The 13,129-nt window shown below is 37.8% G+C and overlaps 1 protein-coding gene across 6 annotated transcripts in view; it reads right to left on the bottom strand.

The window, feature by feature from the left end:
• The window catches only part of LOC145686263 (mannan endo-1,4-beta-mannosidase-like), a 506,707-nt gene extending 497,658 nt beyond the window's left edge, over window positions 1-9,049 (bottom strand). For 2 of the 6 annotated variants that reach the window (XM_081759388.1, XM_081759387.1), the window contains exon 1: window positions 8,282-9,032. The gene's annotated coding sequence lies outside the window, so the exon portion shown is untranslated. Of the gene's footprint in view, window positions 1-8,281 lie in introns of all 6 variants that reach the window. The other 4 variants (XM_081759386.1, XM_081759384.1, XM_081759385.1 and 1 more) reach the window with 4 other exon arrangements.
• Between the last annotated feature and the right edge of the window lie 4,080 nt (window positions 9,050-13,129).

The raw sequence follows: 13,129 nt of genomic DNA, 5'->3' as shown, positions 1-13,129 counted from the left end.
CAAAAAATACAAAATTCCTGTATTTTTTAAATAAACTTTTTTTTTAGTGTTGAGTGAAATTTAATTGACAAATCTGAAGGCAGAGTGAGTGTGTTTGTCGAGGCTAATTTTAGTCTAACTCGTATGAAGAAGTGAAACGCAGAGGGTGGTTGTATGTAAAAAATTGTTTCTAAAAGTTGAGCTATTTCTGCTCAAGGTCAAGCCCATTTGTGAAAGACAAAGACAAACCATCCCTTTGCATCCTGCAGACACTGTACTGAAAGATCTCTATCTCTTTCTGTCTGTCTCTCTTTCCCCAGGGGCAAAACCAAAGCTATTGCTAAGTGCATATCGCAGTAACCAATATTCCCCTCCCTGCCGTTCTGCATTCTTGGAACTATTCCACCTTTTCTCTTCTGTAGCGGCTCACTTCAGCTCTTCTGTGATCCGTTCAGCTCTCTGGAATTTGGACAATAGTTTACACACACACATTCACAAATCAACACACAGCTCTATTGAAGCAAGAATCTCTTCGGGTCTTCGCTTTCAATATTTGGGAAAAACCAAAGTCCACGAACAGAAACGATTCATGAAGTGACGCGGTTCAGTTGACTGGAGTATCCATCCATGTATCATTTTCGGGTCAGTGCAGTGATTTATCTTAAACACGTAGTTCAAGAACGATACATCGTCTCTACAACGCATGAACAATTGGACTCAACGGCTTACAGCCCAGTCACAGATCTTGAGGATTCTTAAAAAGAAGTTTTGTATCATACGCAACAATGCCAAAGGAGAAGTCTTCAAAAAGTACCTTGATTCGCCAGTGGTTGCAAGAATTTCCAGATCTAACATACGATGGAAGAATAATCTTTTGTCCATTGTGCAGCAAGCAGGTAAGAAAAGCTATTTTTATTTACAGAATTTATAAATTTAATTAAATCAATTGTACACCCCCCCCCCCCTCCTTGTTTCTGTATAGCTAGCTAAAGTAAAACCTTTATCAATGGGAGGTTAACTATTTTAAGAGACAACGTTACTGAGCTGCTGAACTCGTGAAAATCTAATTTACATGGAATTTAGATCAGTTAAGAAAAAACATAAAAATAATCCTGTAACACAGGAAAATCTTTAAAATGTAAAGACTTCTAGCAGCCTGCTTAAATGAAATATATGAACGATGGTTTTGAAAGTGCTAATGGAAGAAAGTGTCTAGACTTACACATTCAACAGTTTTAGGGATTCTCGGGGATCTTGAGAAAAGCGGACATGGCATTCTCGGTTCTTTCCGAAGGACTCCCCCCCCCCCCGAAAAAAAGCGGTAAAGGTTAAAAACAATGTAAGTTAAAGTTGACATATTGTGTCAGTAACTCCAAAAGGGGTCCTCTTTTCGGAGAAAAATGTTTAATGCCAGCAATTACTCGACAGTTTCAGGAGCTTAAGAAAACATATTTTTGCTATCTCGTTTTTCAAAAAAAAAAAAAAAAATACGAAAGAAGTTAAGAAAGGCGGGATTCAATTTTTTTTAAATGCCAACAGTTCCAAAAGTTTGAAAGAAGAAATGTGCAATGCCAATATTGATTATCTTTAAAAAGTTAAGGGAACTGGATATATCCTTTCATCCCGAAAATATCTAAAAACGAGGATTTCAGTTTGAAAGAAAAACTAGAAATGTCAATATCTTGAAAAGCATAAAAGATAGGAAAAATGTTTAAAGGCCATTTTTTTTTTTTTTTTTTTTTTTTGTTATTTTTCTCGAAAAAGAAAGAAAAGATCTGTTAATAGTTAAATAACGGCGTTTGAGGTTCATAGATTGTCTCAGAACTTGTTTTACGAAGCAGAAACTTGTTTGTCTCTTTGTTTTTTTATTTATCAATTTTGCTCGAGGTGCTACTGTCTATTGTCTTAAGATGCTATTGATTTCCATCCATAGTTACAGACAAATAAATTCCACACAGGGGCAAGAAAAGAACAGTCTGACACTCGTCTAACAAGAATTACAATTGCGGATAATTTTATTTTAGGACAGATCTTAAGAAAGGAAGAATTTGTCTCTGATGTTCTCTCCCCAAAGCCAAAAAAAAAAAAAAAAAAAAAAGGAATTCTAATCGATTGCTCTCTCTCTCTCTCTCTCCTGATGAAGAATATCCATACACCTTTTGTCGCAGGGCCGCAAGAGACAACTAATTTCCAAAAAAAAAAAAAATTAAAAAACGCCAATTTTATTTATTGTATCATGCTGATGTTCACGCTCAACTAAGGCATTGCTAATACTTTATTTTCGTTCTAACTTTGGTTTCTGTCAGTTGATAGTTGCAAAAATTTTGAATTTTTGAAATTTTAAAACGGCCCTTATTTTAAATTTTTGACAGGTCACTGATTTTCACACTGAAACATTTTAATCATATTTTGGGGAAAATTTGGTTCAAATCAGTTAAAAATTTTGTAAATTACAGTTTTAAAGAAAATTTTAAAGGGACGATATTTTGAAATTTTTCATGCAATTATTTTGGCATCCAAATCTCAAACAAAATATTGCCAAATTATGTTTTAATTTTTGCCAAGTTGGAGTGTGTCAGCATTCGAAATTAAATAAAATATAGTGCTTAAAATTAAATTAGTTACAGTGCTTAAAATTAAATATTATTTCTCAGATATTGATATACAATTTTATTGCTTCTGTCTGTAAATTGGGGATTATTCTGAAGTAAAATGCTCATCGATTAGTCTTTTATTTGATCTGTTCTGATTCGAAATGGGACTGGGGTATATTGGTCTTTAACGAGGTAGACCAACAAGTTTGCCTTTTTGTCAACTTTAAATCAATAATGTAACGTTCACCGATTAAAAAAAAAAAAAAAAAGCACATTACGACCAGAAAGGCAAGCAAACAGTGATGGTAGTTGTCGCAATTAGTGCTCTCAATCGGGTCAGTTCGGGTCGACTTTTGGTTGGACACCCTCGAGTAACGGGTCGGGTCAGGTCAGCCTAACTCGGGTCACGGGTCGGGTAGCGTTAGACCAACTCAGTTCACCGGTCGAGTCGGGTCACCCGAGATAGTTTGACCCGACCCGACTGGTGAACTGAGTTGGTCTAACGATACCAGACTCGTGACCCGAGTTAGGCTGACCTGACCCGACCCGTTACTGAGGGTGTCCAACAATAAGCTGACCCGAACTGACCCGTTTGAAAATACTAGTCGCAATGTACACGAAGAAAATTAGAGAATTTGAAACCGAAATTAAAGTTAAAACGCCACCATCTTCACTAGTTTTGTAAGAAGCATTTGAAAATATATTTCTAAGCGTTTTTTTTTTTTTTTTTTTTTTTTTTTAAGGTTTCTCAGGAAAAGAAGTGCCACTTAAAGCAACACATTGATGGTGCTGGACATCTTGCCAAATCTAAAGCGAAGAAACAACAGAAACAGACACAGTTAACTCAGCCTTCTGGATCTGGATCTGAATCTGGAACTGCGAACACATTTAATGCGGATCTTGCTAGAGCCCTTGTCGCTGCCAACATCCCATGGAACACACTTCAAAATGAAACATTCCGACAGTTTTTACAGAAGTGGTGCCAGCAATCGATACCGTGTGAGTCAACACTCAGGAAAACGTGTTTGGATTCTGAATACAACAATACACTTGATACAATCAGAAAGGATATTGGCGATTCCAGCATTTGGGTAGGCGTCGATGAGACTACTGATGCATGCAATAGATACATAGTGAATGTTGTTGTAGGAAAACTTGATGAAGATGGACCTTCAACTCCTCACTTGTTAAGTAGCAAGGAAATTAAGAAAGTGAGTGCCCAGACAATTGCTTACACCGTGAACAAAAGTTTGCAACTTCTGTATCCTAGTGGTGTGGATGATTCTAAAATTCTTCTTCTTTGCACAGATGCAGCTTCTTACATGATTGCTGCGTTTAAGAACCTAAAACCTTTCTACCCCAACCTCATCCATGTTACCTGTGTAGCACATGCTTTTCATAGAATTTCTGAAACAATCAGGAACGAATTTCCTCAAGTCAATGCCCTCATTTCTAACATGAAAAAAACTTTTTGCAAAGCCCCATCGAGAATCGCTGTCTTTAAAGAAAAACTGCCTGGCATTTCTCTTCCTCCACAACCTGTCCTAACGCGCTGGGGAACATGGCTTGAAGCAGCTTTGTATTACGCAGAGAACTTGGACGCTATTGCTGGTGTTGTTGGCGAACTTCCTGGTGTGGAAAACATTGCAAGTGTTTCAGTTTTGAAGGAACTTTTCAAAGATCCCATTCTCAAAAGAGATCTTGTATATATCAAGTCAAATTTTTCATTCTTACCTACGACGATCACTAAGTTGGAAGCTACGGGAAAGCCACTTAGTGAACAGGTGTCAGTAGTTAACGAAGCCGAAAAGAAAATCCAAAGTGCTACGGGGAAAGTTGGGGAAAAAGTGCAGTGTAAGTGGGAAAGTGTAGTGAAGAAGAATGAGGGATTTCTTGTGTTGGCTCGTATAGGGAAAGTTTTGATGGGAGAGGATGAAACCATCCCCGACGAAGTGGAAATGAAAAATGTATCGAAATTTAAGTATGCTCCTGTAACATCTGTCTCAGTGGAAAGATCATTTTCGGCAGCAAAGATGATCCTTACAGACAAAAGAGAGAGATTGACAGTCGAAAACTTTGAGAAACTGTTGGTAATTTACTGTTTCCAAAATTACGAATGAGCAAGTTGTGTACTGAATGAATCACCTGATTCACTGAAAACAAAAGATGTTAATAAAAAGGGGTATGTAATAATTTATACTATTATTTTTAGAGCCTATTTTTAATTTTTAGCGCCTATTTTCCTATTTTTAGTACCTATTTTAGGCGCCTAAAATTAAACTTTTTGGTGCCTAAAATTCCGAAGTCTAGTAATTACCTACAAATCCACACATTAGTGATGACCATTATTACAGTTTCTTTGTTTTTGTCTGATGCCCAAATTTCGCACAATTATGTTAATTTTTCCGCAAATTTTATAATTTTGGGGCCATCTGCGAAACTTAACTCGGATATACATCTAAAGCTAGCTTGCAGGCAACTACCTAGCATAAGTTGGTCCTTGAATTTTCCAATTGTCGTTTTTACCCCATTGTGTAGTATGTTTGCTGATAATTAGTGAAAGAACTTCAATTATTTCTGCTTGCGCCTCAAACTTCAATTGCATCAACTGAAATATGTATGGGCCTTTGTGCTGCAAAATAGGTTCAACATGTTACGGCTTGTGTTAGCTTACGGTGTGTTTGTCAAGTTCAAGCACACTCGAAATAATTGTTGAAATAACATAGTTCTTTCACTAATTTCCTTCATATCTTTCCCCAAAAGAACTGCGCTAGGCTTCGTGATAATATCCCACCAACATAAGTAATTTATGAAACATTACAATTCTTTCATGATCTGCATTTTAAGTACAGCATCTGGACATTAACTTATAAAGACCACAGTGCACGAAACACAAATCAACCTGAACTAGGTGACCAATAAAAAGTACGAATACTATCTAACCGAGTCAGGGCAGAGCGAAAATCGTGGCGACTTCGAAAGGAGCACGTACGTCAGCGGGGGTAGTGAAAACACCTCAGTTATCGCAATGATATGAGTTCCTATAGCACATTTAATGGTTTCACATTAGTTATGCTACATTTGTAAAATGAAATACAGCTTTTGCATATTTTGCAAAAATACTATGGTCAGAAAATAAGATGTAATAGTTTTTTTCTTTCTATATGCACTTACTTAATTTAACTGTCGTACGGCACTGATAATAAACTCCACACTTGTAAACATAAAATACAGTTATATTATTTGTTACTTAATCCTGCTGCCTAAGAAAAGTAGTTTCTTATAAACATGTCTTTCAATACAGTGTATTAAATTTCACCTGTAAATTTTGTAGACAGTGGTGTGCCTAAAACTTGACCTGCACCACTTAGGGTAGGTGTACTAATATCAACTGGGTTAGGTGGAATTACTTCAGGTTCCGATAGGTTTGATATCTCTGGACTAATTCCGTGATACTTAATCTGTATGTAGCATTCACCAACAAACTGTACGATACATTCGGACATGGTTTTAGGGAAAATATATGTTTACCTACAGTACCAATGTGGGCCCGTATTCATAACCTGTAAGTTTACAACATCTCATTCCTATAGGCCTACCTACTTTATTAAAAGAGCCCCACTGTCTATCTTCTCTCCTCACCTAACGATCAATATACATAAAAAGCTACTTAAGCTACAAACTTGAAATTTCACACAATACACAGGTTTTGTGATGTAGCCATCTAACCGGTAAGAATTTTTCGAAATCCAACATAAAGAAATATGGCCAGCAATTATATGGGCGTGTAGGTTTAATTTCTGCACACCACTCGAAATAATTGATAAACTATAATTCTTTCACTAATTTACGTCTTATTGTCCCCTTAAAGATCTGCGCTCGGCGACATGAAATATCTTACTTGTTAGAATAAAATTAAAGGGAGACACCAGAAATAATTGGAGAAAAATTACAATTCTTTTATGATTTGCGTACAAATATGGCTTCCGGATATATGGCATCACAACTATAGTACATTAGACAAAAGCCAATCGGTGCTATGCTGTCACTGAAAAGCACGAATGCTATCTAAGCGAGGGTTCACTCGAGCACAGGGTTCTATTTCATAGGGAATTTATAGGTAAAATACGTGAAACATTTTTTGTGAAGAAATCAGAGTATGAATATTAGTAATCATTATCAGTGTACATCATAATGAAATGAATTTTGAGTAACAGTAAAAATATCGTATGTGTAAGCGTGCTCTTCCGTTATCCTCGTTTATGCGTATACCCCCTGTCGCTGACAGGTATGCTTCCTACGGACATACTCCCAATCGGTAGGGTCATGCTCCTGCTCTGGCCCAGATACCATTCGTGCTTTTTAGTGGCAACCCTAGCACAAGTTGGCCCGTGTTTTATGCACTGTAGTTTTTGGCATACGTTCACACTGTATTTATACTAAGCCATCTAGAAGTCAATCTGCGAGTAGTAATGGTGCCCCTTACTTAGTGCATAAAAAGCCCTAACGCAACCTGAATTGTCAGAAATGTTAAAATTGGGCAGAACAGTCTGGTCGAGAAATTTCCTAACCGAGTCAGGGCAGGATGAAGCTAGTGGATCCGCGTGGTACCGTATCCAAACGGGACAGGTGCGTCAGCGATGAGGTGCATACGTGTAAGCAAGGGTAGTCATAAGGGATATAGTATACGTAAGACCGTCTGAGTTCCAGAAGAAGCTGGACGCTCATACTTTTAGGGATTATTCATTGAGTATCTACGAACTTAGAAAGGGGATAACAAACCCACTTTCATTTACTTATCCACTGATACGAAAATAAAAAAGAACGTACATATTTGCCCTTGTACTTTATATGCTATAGCGCATTACATTATATGCAACAAGGATTTTGGTCTGCATCATGATATAAATTTAAAAATATTTAACATTTTTCGAATCGAAATCAACAAAATTTATTCTAGAAAGTAAAAATAGAATGTTAAGCACATATAATGAAGACAACGCAGTGATTTAATTTGGTAACGTATAAATATATAATATGAAGTATCCTCGCGCACGGAAGACAGGGGGTTCTCATGTATACTATTACCGTCATAAGAAGTGGCTTTTGGCAATGAAAGGAGTTTCAATAGCACTTATCACAGTTTCATACTAGTAACGTTCCACTTGTAAATATAAAATACAGCTGCTGTATACTGTGCAGCAATACACCACCAGTGGGAAATAGGAGTTAATTTCGCAGATGGCGGCCCCAAAGTACAAGGACAAAACGTGCTCTGCGAGGCTCTAACCCGCCTTCACTCGCTAACGCCCCCTCGGCAATACTATGTGACTTACTTTTTAACATCCTAGATAGCACAGACAAAGGATATATCCTTTTTCTGTGCTAGATAGTCAATGAATAATTCCTAAGAGTATCGCGTTTCCCCTCCTTCCCAAACGGGAAGTAGCTCTCGTATAGTTCAACCAAATTAACGAGCGATACTTTCTCGTTTGGGAAGGAGAAACGCCATACTTTTTAGGAATTATGGATCCGTATAATAAAACTGCACGTTCTAATGTTTTTACTGATTTTTGTAGGTTTGAAACTGGAGGGGCAACTCTTTTATCTGTCGTAAGGCACTTGTAATGATTTTACACTTGTAAACCTAAAATACGGCTGTATTATTTCGTATTTAATTCTATCATTTGCATAGAAATCAACTTTACCTGTAATCTTCCAAAATGTGGTGTGCTAACAAAATATACCAGCACGTATGAGATATCAGTATCTCGGAATTCCATGAGATAAAGACAAAGACTTTCAGTCAAAATAATTAAATACGTATTCTACAATTTCTGATTTTACCTAGTAATAGGTACAGGATAGGGATCTATTAAACTGACCCTTGTATACTGAAAAACTTGTCTACGTCGTGCGTAAATATAGAATAGTTTCCTACTGGTAGGAATATTTTACACATTAACTTTAACTTAACATGTCAAATCTTCAGTTCAGTTCGGTTTGTGATCTCCCTTTCGGAAGATTTATAAAGGAAGTCCCAGCCGTAGAGCTTTGTGGACTATTTCACTAAATTTGTTTTAAATCAAATCTTCCGCACTTGCACAACTTGATCTTAATTACCAAAATTCTTCTTCTTCTTCTGGTTCTCTTCCGAAGTGTCGCCAATTCTTACTGGAAAGATGTCGCTAAATTCAGCTCTGAACAAAGTCGCTAGAAAGTTGCTATCATTTTTTTTTTTTTTCGAAACGTCATAAACATGTGTAAGCAGTGGTAGAAGTGAGCCGGTATGTGCTGATATGCCATACCGCCTCTGGTTTCTCATAGATGAACATACACCACCTCTGATTCTTCAGTGATCAATCCTGGATCGTCACTGGAAAGTGGATGCAAATATACCTTTAATAAATCCATTTTTCTACACAGTAATTCATGAATAGTTTTGCACGTCAAAGGTTTTATTTCTTATGTAGAAATGACTTCTAAGTTGGCAACACCGACATATTGTTATTACAGTAGAGCGTCGATTATCCGAAGTAATTGGGGGACATGGGTGTTCGGAAAACTGGTTTGTTCGGATAATCGAACTGTACATGTTTATTTGCCAAAAAGAAGTACTGTACAGTAAATTTATTCATAAGAACAGGCATCTCTTTAAGTATTACAAAGTAACGTACAAAGCCAACTTTAGTAGGAATATATAGTATGTGGTACAGTTTATTGAACAAAACTATGTACATATTGCATACGCATTTTGCATGAACAATACACACAGTACACAAAGTGTGCTGATTGTTGAAACACAGCGACTGGCGGCTTGGCCGGTCAGCAGCGCCTTATGAAGGCCCCATTAGAAGCAATGTTCCGCCAGCGGTGGCTCAGTGCGGCGACTACTGTGGGAAACTTGGTTTGGGAGTGAGGGGGATGATGGACGGTAGGGTGGGAGAGTAACAGGTGCGGGCGAGTACACAGTTCGGTTAAGCGGTCGTCCGGTTGACCGACGTTCGGATAATCGACGCTCTACTGTACTTCCTACTTTTTGTTTCTAATATGAGGTGGCTACAAGCAGTGGCGGACCCAGAGGGTAAAACCTGAGGCATGCAAAAGGATGAAATGAAATCTTTAAGTTTTACGTCCCATGTTTATGCCGGGTAGGCTAAAGGAGACGGTGATGATGAGAGATGAGTGAAATGGTGGAATGAAGAAAGTGGGAGGAAACGGGAGAACCCCGAGAAACCCACGAGCACAGTGTTTGTCCACCACAAAGTTCTGGGGCATGCAGCCTAAACCTAGACTACGATAGGTATATCATGAGTGTACTATAAACTTCCAAAAATATATAAATAATAGCTTCAATTATTTTTGACGCTTAAAATACTGGGAAGCAGTGACGACGCCAGAGGGAGGGCAAGGGGGACGAACGCCATCCTAGTAGTTTCTTCTGCCCCCCTGACTGCCACCTAGACTGCCCCCCCCCCCAGACTCCTACAATCTTTAAACATACTACATGTAGTATTTTATATCAGTATCATAATCAATCTCATTGTCGAATTGTAGTCTACTTTCCATGCATTTACTATATGGCAGATTAGTCCTCAAGCTTTCTTCTTTGAGCGTCTGGGTATGCATGCATATTTCTGTTATCTAATTTAGCGCCTTTTGAGGTAAATTTTAGTTATACTTCTTTCTTATGATTTTTAATTATTGTGCCTAGCGAACAATAGTAGATTTGGTCCACTTGTTTTCTTCTCATTGGATCAACTTCTATTGGAAACAAAAGAAAGTCAAAACCAGTTACGTAACTTGTTTGTATTTATCGAGGTTTAAAGTTTTCAGTTTCATATCTTCTTTTATTTAAACGTTCTATACTTCTTTTTTCTGAAACGTTATTCTCGGCTTCCAATATCCAGAGGATGTGCTTATAACAGCTTAGTTTGCAACTACCAGGGCTTAATTTTTTGAAGGGGATAAAAAGAGTTGTGTTTTCCCTTCCTGCAAATGATAATAATATTTTTATAGAATGAATTTGATTGCCAATAAAACGTATTCTCAGAGTGCTGATCTTTAGTTAGTAATTGGTTTATACTAGTGGCCCCTTACTTATTTTGTTTCAAAGTACTAACGTGAGGTCTACCATATTGACTAGGAACTGCTGAAAAGTTCGTAACCCAACCCAGAAGGAGTGCACGTGGAATGCTGAAATTTTACTTCTTCTACACTTCCACCGAGAGTTAATATACTACCTTGTACCAACACCCTGTGCTTCAGTTTTTGCAGAAAGGTTAAAAAATCGGAAGATTTCCTCGCACCACTGTTCGTAGCACTACCCCCCTATCAGATCTAAAGTGGCGTCCTTTCAAGTGTTATTTAAGTTTGGGAAGTAAGTACAGGTAATAGTTAGACGGAGCTAAGTCTGCGGAATAAGAGTGATGATCTAGACATTGAAATCCTAGATTATGCAATGTCAGTTGTGTTCGCAGGGGCTTGATGGACAGGTATATTCTCCTGAAGGAACAGAATCCTTTTTTTTTTAATTTTCCGCGGCGTTAAACTTTGAATTTTCTTTCAGTTGTGTAAGTAATGTAGAGATTCTGGATTAAATATCTGATCGTTGCGGAGGTAGTCTATAAGTACCACTCCATACTTATCCCAGAAGAACGTTGCAAACAGTTTCTCAACCTACTTCTTTGTCTTGAAGTTCTTGGTGCAATAGGGAAATGAGTGTTACTACTCCATTGACTGTTGTTTCGATTCAGGATCATAGTGGTACAACTATATTTCATCTATGGTTACTATTCGTGAGCGAAATTGATCAGCATTACGGTCAAATTGGAAGAAGACTTCTCTTAATGCTGTCACTCTTATTCTCCTGACATTTTTTTTTTGGGGGGGGGGGAACCCATTATGCCGAGAACTTGAGCATACCCAAGCAATTCTGAATTATGCTACCGACGCGTTCCAAAGAAATGCCCAGAATCTCTGACACAAGTTTTGCTGAGAAGGTAAAAACTGAGAAAGCAGGATGCAGCCAGACCTATGACTATAATAAGTATATCGTGAGTTTACTATATACTTTATATAAATAATAGCTTAAATTATTTTTGTCACTCAAAAACTGGGGAGGCCTAGGCCCTCCGGCCACGGGCTATATCCACCACTGGCTGAAATGCTGCAATTTTCAAGAATAATGTCACAAATTGCATCCATGATTTCGGGAAGAGTTATTGCTTTTAATCACCCTGGATGTAAAGCATAATTTGTTGAGAAATCGCCACGTTTATACTAAGCCACTTACTTCTTCATCACTGTGGGCCGCGGTGGCTCAGTGGTAGAGCGTTCACCTCTGGTGCTTGGGGTCCCGGGTTCGATCCCAGCCCCTGCCAAGTGAACTTTGTGGTGGACAAACACGTGTGCGTGGGTTTTCTCGGGGTTCTCCCGTTTCCTCCCACTTTCTTCATTCCACCATTTCACTCATTTCTCATTATCACCGTCTCCTTTAGCCTAACCGGCATAAATGTGGGACGTTAAACTTAAAGATTTCATTTTCATTTCATTTCTTCACCACTGTATATAACGGAGGAGAGTCCGTGGTGTTTCACTGATTTCCTAATTAATTTACTTCGGTGATTTGCCTTGGTGGAACAAAAATGTTATAACAGTTAGGGTCTGGATGTTCGTGAAATTATCTGTTTGGGATGTTCTTCAGAGGGCTGAGAAACAATAAGAATTTCATTATTAATATGAAATTTTGTATTTGTACATACAGAGATATGCTTTTCTAAACTACGGTTTCATTCTTCTACCTAGTACCTACATTCCTTCTGGATTGGCCTACGACATTTTCAGCAGCTCCTCGTAAATTATATATATATATATATATATATATATATATATATATATATATATATATATATATAGAGAGAGAGAGAGAGAGAGAGAGAGAGAGAGAGAGAGAGAGAGAGAGAGAGAGAGACGTAACATAGAGTACCGGTACCAGACGAATGGGTTACTTGTAACATACGCGAAAGTAATTCAATTTATGTTTAGGCTTCAAAAGTTTCATTGAAAAATATTTCATGTGCAGACGTTACTTATTTGTTAGTTACAAATTTTACTTGAAATAATTTTAATTTATAATCATATAGGTCTAATATAAAAACAGCAACGAAATACACAATGTAATGTAAAATAAGTCAAACGTAATACATATGTCATTTTTTGTATGGCAAATAGCTGCCCCCCCCCGAAAATGTATCTGCTCCTCCTTTGCCCCCCTAAGAACTTAAAGCTGGCGTCGTCACTGCTGGGGAGCCTGCTAAGCGTCGTCACTGCTACTAAGTCACATGGCAGAAAGAAATGAATGATGGGCCCAATCCAAACAAAAGGTAGTGCATTGAGGTGCCTCGTCTAAACTTAAATCGGAAAAGTATTGCTGTGAGTTCACCGGGACTTCTTTTGTCTAGAGCAGGGGCGGATCCAAGGGGCTTTAGGCCCCCTTGACGCCCTGGTGTACATTGGATAAAATAGACTTCTTTTTTTTTTTTTTTTTTTTTTTT

The sequence above is a fragment of the Thermobia domestica genome, chromosome 5 (genome assembly GCF_964235325.1).
Source record: "Thermobia domestica chromosome 5, izTheDome1.hap1.1, whole genome shotgun sequence".
In the NCBI taxonomy this organism is placed as follows: domain Eukaryota; kingdom Metazoa; phylum Arthropoda; class Insecta; order Zygentoma; family Lepismatidae; genus Thermobia; species Thermobia domestica.
This window is presented reverse-complemented; position numbering and strand designations above follow the sequence as displayed.